Raw genomic sequence first — 8,043 nt, 5'->3', positions numbered from 1 at the left:
GATAATGAATGAATTAATGAATTTGTAAATATTTACAGCACTTATCCAGTTCAGAGTCGCAGTGGGTCCATAGTCTTACCCGGAATCACTGGGCACAAGGCAGGAATACACCCTGGAGGGTGCCCCAGCCCTTCACAGGGTGACACACACACACATTCACTCACACCTGTGGACAATTTTGAGTCACCAATCCACCTACCAACATGTGTTTTTGGAACATGGAGGAAACTGGAGCACCCGGATGAAGGCAAACATTTAGTTCAGCATGCACTTTGTACAAGAACTGGTGTGTTTGACCCTTACGTTTGAGGCTTTTTAAAGTGTTTAAACTCTTATAAAGAGCTGCAGCTCTGTCTTGCTCCAGCAGTGAGCTCTAGTCAAGTTCTTTTCAGCTGTAAAGATACAGTCTGGGATCAATTGCTCTATCTTACTTCACAGATGTAGTGTTGGAGAAGTTAAAGCAGAATTTTTAGAGATTGAATTTCATTTTTTTATTTATGTTTTGATGTTTGAAAATCCCTGCATTAATACTTGGGTGGATGATTGTCGAGCTCCATGCTTCAGACCAGCTGCCCACGTTTCAGCAACCACCAAGTGCCTTGGAGCTGCACACCCCACACTGAAGTTCTCACAGACTCCTAACTATTATTACCATTAGATTGCATGAGGAGGATAGGTAACCCCTTGTGAGCCTTCATTCCTCCCAAGGTTTTCCTTAGCTGAGGGAGTTTTTCCTTGCCACTGTCGCCCTTGACTTGCTCTCCTGGGGATTTGTACATCTTTTACATTCTTTACATTTTTACATTTCATGTCAAAACTTTGTCTTACCAAAACTCTGTGAAGCTGCTTTGTGACAACATCAGTTGTTAAAAGCACTATACAAATGAATTTGATTTGATTTTATTAGATTCATACTGCATTAAAGATTCAGATCTGGACACGAAAATTCAGAGTTCATTCATTCATGCATTGCTTGTAACCGCTTATGCAGTTTAGGCTCACCATGGGTCCAGAGCCTGCCAAAAATCACTGGGCACAGGGCAGCACAATTCAGGGATGCAAAATTCAAATCTTATTGACACCAAATTCATTCCATACTTTTTTTTTTAAATACAAATTAATTACACCATACATTCATTATATTAAGTATTGTCTTTTTCTACAATCAAGTAAAGAAACATTTATTTTACAGTACTAATGTCCTAGAAAACTGCTGTATTGTTAGACATTTGGACTGTTAAAAATATTGGACTCCACCGAATATTAACAACAATATTCAGAAAACTCGATTTTATTTAGGAAATTTGATCTGAGAGTAAACCTCTGTGTCTTTAAGCTTCTGTTGTCTTCTCACTACTCCAGAGGATGACGGTTTATTGGCAAAACTCACAGATGCATAGTTCAACTCTTCTCCACATGGACCCTGCAGAAACACTCCGTATTTAACGTGTTTCACTGATAACAGGCTGAACAAACTCAGAATCAGAAAAAAATTCACAGAAATCGGGCAATATAAACCTAACTTTAAAATGTAATTTATGATATATATCTGACTTTTTGTAGATCATTTCTGTTGGACCAGAGAATATCTACACATTTTTATTTAGTAAAATTAAAATTCAATTTTTTTTCTGATAAGCAATTCCATTTTTTTTTAAATATTTAATTATAAGTATGACAACACATTTACAGTTGGAGTTGGGATTCCACTGACTTAGCTGAAAAGTTAGTAGAAACTGAATAAATCACCTGGTTTATTTCTGCTGTTTGAGCTTCAGCTGCATCTTCAAGAAAGAACATCATTTAAACATAAAAATACTGAACACTTGTATAAATGAAAAATACATTTTCATGCACAAAAAAGAAAAAAGCAGGCAACACTTGATTCAAAACCTACCTCTATCATGACAGATGTGTAATTTTCTGCACAAAAATAAAACCACAACCATTAATATGATGTTTGACCCGGCAAAAATAATAAGGGCTGGAACCAAAAGACTGGACTTATCTGAAATGAGCAGATGGACAGAAATGTGTATCATTATCTGACTAATCAACATGTTTACATAACAATGTTATGACTTCTCATGACCAAATAAGAAATTGACAATCCAGACTGTGAACAGTGTAAAGTTTAAAAACAGGGTGAAGGCACCAAATAAAATATTCACTCACCTACAAAGTCCAGTTTAGTCCCGTTCCCAAACAGTATCTGTCCACACACAGCCACAGCACAGTAGTAAGTTCCAGCGTCAGAGAGACTGAGGTTGGTCTTGGGGAGTTTGTAGACACAGCTCTGTGTAGGAGAATCAGTCTCAGAAATCCTGTTACACTGACTGTTAGTGTCTCCATGAGTGTAAATGATTCCTGGAGGAGATTCTCCTGATCCATGTCTCAGCCAGTACACACTGTGTTCTCCTGCAGACGCATCTGTGAGGACTGAACACTGCAGAGTTGTGCTGCCTCCCACTTCAACAGACTCTAATACAGGAGTCTGGAGAACAGTGTAGAGACATGAAGATGAACCTGAAGAGAACATATCCACTGATGGTGACTGGGTTTTGGGTTTAAAACTGATGGTATTTATATAAAAAGACTGCATTAGACTAGAATCTACCTTTAAGAACTACAACTGTGCAGTCTGATAATGCAATGTCTGAATAACCGGCGACTGCACAGTAGTATGTAGCTGAATCAGATGGTTCTGCATTTGTGATGTTCAGAATAAAACTGTTTTCTTTTTTAAAAGCATTAAAGCGACTATTGCCAAAGCCATTATAAAATGTTTGTGGAGGACCTGAAGAAACAATGGGAAGAGGTTTTTTTCCTGGAGTCTTTTTAAACCATGTACTCCCTGTTGAACCAGTAGGTGACAAAGAACAATTCAGACTGATAGTTTCTCCATAGTGGAAGAACATTGTTCCATTTAGACATTGACTCTTCACATCTGAGCTGCCCCCTACAAAATCATGAAGAAATCAATATTATGAAGAAACATCCACAATAAAATTAAATAAATAAAATACTAAAAAATTAAAGAAAAATTTTGGATACCTAATGACGCTGAGAACAAAACAAGTGCAAACAATCCAATCATCACCAAAATCTAGTGGTATGTCCTGAAAAAATAAATGTTCATTGTGTTACATACACCACACTGACAATTATTCTGAAAAGAAAATCCACTGTCGCATTTGGAAAAAAAACTCATATCCCCTTTTTTATTATTTTTCTATCATGACAATTTACACTAAGCCTTAATTTAAACAGAAACTGACGAATATACATATTCCACAATAACCTCAGGATTAAAAATATGGTATGTTTAATAACAGAGAAATGTGTGGTTTTTAACTTGTTCCATAAAGGTTATCTAAAAGAGCTCAATAAAGACACAAATATTTATTTAAACAGCGATGACATGACGTTCTGTGTCACTGGAATGTAGATAATTGTGTGAGATCACTTACTGTTTTCAAGACAAAGTTAAACTGTGTGTAAAACTTCTACAACAGCAGCTTTATATCACTGTGCTGAAAGCTGATTGGTTCCCATCACATGAGGTAGAAATAGATGCAGACCACTCACAGAAACAGGAATAAAACTAGAAATGAATATGCTAATCGCTACTGCTCGGGACCTGGTTTGGCCAAAACAATCTCTGCACATTAGAAGTTTTGAGATTTGAATATGAAATATATTACACTTTCCCTTCAGATATTTTTTATTATTCAGACCATGTTATTAGTGAACTAGTAAAAGCTTTACCGCACATGAACAAGTAAAATGAAAATACCATCCATCCATTATCTGTAACCGCTTATCCAATTCAGGGTCACGGTGGGTCCAGAGCCTACCTGGAATCATTGGGCGCAAGGCGGGAACATACCCTGTAGGGGACGCCAGTCCTTTACAGGGCAACACACACACATTCACACTTTTGAGTCGCCAATCAACCTACCAACGTGTGTTTTTGGACTGTGGGAGGAAACCGGAGCACCCAGAGGAAACCCACGCGGACACAGGGAGAACACACCAAACTCCTCACAGAGGGTCACCCGGAGCGGGAATCGAACCCACAACCTCCAGGTTCCTGGAGCTGTGTGACTGCGACACTACCTGTTGCGCCACCATGCCGCCCAAAATGAAAATACCCTCTCATAAAATACCACCCCCTCTACTTTACTGTGATCTGCTTGAAGTGAACAAACACATGCCCCCATTTCCATAGCTTCTGAATGAAGCAGTATATGAACATTTCAGGAGATAACTGGCTCTGTGTGTGCAGAGTATATAAGTGTGTGGTTAGAGAATGCTGCTTTTGTTAAACCTATAGGTCTGACAAAGAGGAGAAAATCCTTTTGTGGTCTCAGGCAGATAAAAGGTATTCTATTTGGGATTATTCATTCATTGTCTGTAACCACTCATTCGGGCGACACAATGGCTCAGCAGGTAGTCGCAGTCACACAGCTCCAGGGACCTAGAGGTTGTGGGTTCATGTCCCGCTCCGGGTGACTGTCTGTGAGGAGTTTGTTCTCCTTTGTGTGTTCTCCCTGTGTCTGTGTGGGTTTCCTCTGAGTGCTCTGGGTCTCCTCCGGGTGATCTGTCTTCCTCCCACTGTCCAAAAACACACATTGTTAGGTGGACTGGTGACATAAAAGTGTGAGTTTGTGTTGCCCTGTGAAGGACTGGTGCCCCCTCCAGGGTGGGTTCCTGCCTTGCACCCAGTGATTCCAGGTAGTCTGCAGTCCCACAGCGATCCTGAACTGGATTAGAGATGACACTTTAAAATAATATTTTGTTACTTGTTCTAATTTCTCAGAGCTGCTGTTTGTATTCAGTTTGTACAAAAAACAAAACAAAAAAACCTGTCGATATAATAGAATTTTTTTTTTATATTTCATATATTTTTCCTAAGACAAAGAGGTGTAAATGAAATCAAAGGCTGTGCCAACCATCATCTCTCCTTTATCTCATGTTTTATTTTCTCTAATGATTTTTTTATCTTAAGTTTCTTTAATTTATTCTGACATTTATCCATCCATCCATCCATTATCTGTAGCCGCTTATCCAATTCTAGGGTCTAGGGCCAGAACCCACCTGGAATCACTGGGCGCAAGGCGGGAATCCACCCTGGAGGGGACGCCAGTCCTTCACAGGGCTCTGACATTTATTAATGATTCAAATTAAGTAGAATACAACATTTCACACATTTTTTCTACCTATTTCCTCTGAACTCTATTTTATATGTGACGGTTTATTTAGCAAAAAAAAAAAAAAAAACACTGTGGTGATGGCACATGGACAGTTCAGTCAAAGCTGGACTTCTGAATCTTCTAACCACATCAAATATGAGGCTTAAACAGCCCTTTGGCAGGTCATCATGATAAACGCTCACTCCTCATTCTATACAAATATCTACCATGAGTTACTGAACCAACTAAATGAATCAACAATCACACAGCAGTTAATGGTGTGCATATTTAACCACAACCAACTCAAAGCATCTTTTATTAACATGTTCCATTCAAATATTCACTTGTATATAACTTTGTGTATATGCTAGATATTTACTAAAAGTGTTTAAAAAGTGATAGTGTGGAACAGTGAGCCGATCTCTTGTTGTTTAGCTTTCTACCTTGAATGCCTTTAAAAGGAAAGGTTAAGTGTTGTTATTAACTAAGGAACTGAATCAGTTTCATGCTCACTTTGATTAAGAGAAGGGGACTCCATAAGTGTCCCTCTCTAACAGAGCTGTTCATCAGTGTCCAGCTATTAGGTTGCTCATGGGGTGTGGGGGTATGAAAGCTATATATAGCTTGTGGGCCTGTTGCACTCAAAGCTAAAGTCATTAAGGAGTGCAGTACTAAGATGTCATTAAGGTTTTGAGATGTTTGACCAGTCTATAACTGTCCCTCTAGTGAAAAATCACGTTGCCAGAGTTCTCTGCACGCCATTTAGCAGTAGGTGGCCATGTGCCATTTACTCAATAATTTTGCCCTTGTCAATCTGCTTTAAAACTAGCTGTAACTGTATCCTTAGACTTTGTAATAAAAAATATCAGACTGAAATCAGACCATTGTGTGAGATGGAATATACAAATTTCACACATTCCACAATATAACTTTTGGAGGAGTGTAGGGAAACTAGTCCCCCCTTAACTTTTCCATGAGTGCTACTAGCTTATCCCCAACCTAAAACAAGCTGGTAGTCTAAACAAGGAAACAGATCTCCACAATGTGATTGTGTAAACAGACAGACATTCCAGTCCCAAGCCTGTTTGTCTAAACTTAGGCCACAGCTGCCACCACGTTTTCTTGAATAGCAGGTTACAGGTCAGCTTTTCAGGGTGAACCCTTGAGTAATTTTCAAATTTCCATTCTGAAATTTCTGTCAGATTGAGATCTGGACTGTTTGCTTTCTAACAAGAGTTAGAACTCCTTGTTCATTGACAAAAGGCAATATCCTCCTGAAAATGATGCCTTCATGAAAACAACAAACCCCATTTCAAGTAAATTAAATTAAAATGAAATGATGTGCAAATAGGTTAAACCCTATATTTAATCTTGGACAGTGGGTAAGTGAAGACCCTGGTTGTAGATTATGAACAGGGGTTGGCTTGCTAAAGCATATTCTATCAGTTTGTAAGGTTAGTTTGTCCTGTGGTTGTTGGTGATGTAACACATAAAGTTCACATGGAATTGGTGGTACTGGGCATGCTTTAATTGTGCCAGTGGGGCTATGTACAGCCTTAGTCACCAGGAAGATCCAATGTGGGTTTATGGTTGTTGATGGTAAAGGGTAAGGTAGGACTATAAAGCTGGCTTGGAGGGGGGTGGGTCTGGGATGCCAGACTTCACTTTTGAGACTTCTGGAAGTGTTGTGGGCTTAATTCAGTGAAACACTAACGAGTGGAGGTGCCTACCTGATGAACCCAGTGAAGCTAATGATGCAGTGGGTGGTTTTGGGTGGTTTTTTTTCTAAAAACTCTCTGAAGTATCCATTTTATACCCAATTTTTTTATAACATTACACAATTATACAAGCCTTTTTGTTGCCCAGACAATATCTCTTAGATTCAATATTTGAAATATTGTCTTTGTAATATTAATTAAATATAGGATTAAAATAATTAGCACATCATTGCATTTTGTTTTTATTCATATTTGCCACAGAGTCCCAACTTTTCTGGAAACGGTATGAACTGTTGGATGGGAAAGATATTTTATAAATAATATACATATTTCATGTTAATATCTATGTTGCTGTAAAGTAAATGTAAACCTAAATGTGTTTTTTTTATTGTCATTGTACAATGTACAATGTACAATATGGTACCTCAAAATTTACCAGATCAGTGGCAGTGAAAGCACGCATGCACACACACACACACACACACACATAAACACCAACACTAGGGTCAATGAGCACACTTATACCTAGAGCTCCGGTCAGCCAACTTAAAAAATTTCCCCTTACTTTTGGTATGAAAACTAGGCATTCTCCTGGACTCAAACATCTTTATTCCACTTCTGTAACATTGCCAATATAAGACTATTTTTCTCTCTGCTGCAGTAACATCATTCATTTTTAGCTGCTTGAATTTTTGCAACTCACTTCCTGCTGGTTTCTAGTACAGAACTCTGTCACTCGTCTCATCACCTGCACCAGGTCTCATCATCATCACATCCATTAATGACTGTCCACTGCTGCTTGTGTTCTATTGCTTAAAGGCCACCAATAGATTAAATATTATATAAACTAAGTAAGTTGAGTGATATTTTACAAATGCATTCTAATTTTAGTCTCTTTGTTTAAATGTTATTAAGTTAAATGTTATTGCTTTAAATTTCAGTTTTCAATACAAAATATTTCCCACTGCAGCTATTGCTTGGTTTCATCAATGAATGGAAAATGCATTTATGAAGTAATCTGCCTTGTACCTATATAAACGGCTAGTTTATTTCTAGAAGACTGCAATATAAAAAATAGCAAATAAGGTGCGGGTATGTGCACTCTAGCCTTTGGGTCAATGTATATCTCA

Source organism: Hoplias malabaricus, chromosome 9 (genome assembly GCF_029633855.1).
Source record: "Hoplias malabaricus isolate fHopMal1 chromosome 9, fHopMal1.hap1, whole genome shotgun sequence".
In the NCBI taxonomy this organism is placed as follows: Eukaryota; Metazoa; Chordata; class Actinopteri; order Characiformes; family Erythrinidae; genus Hoplias; species Hoplias malabaricus.
This window is presented reverse-complemented; position numbering follows the sequence as displayed.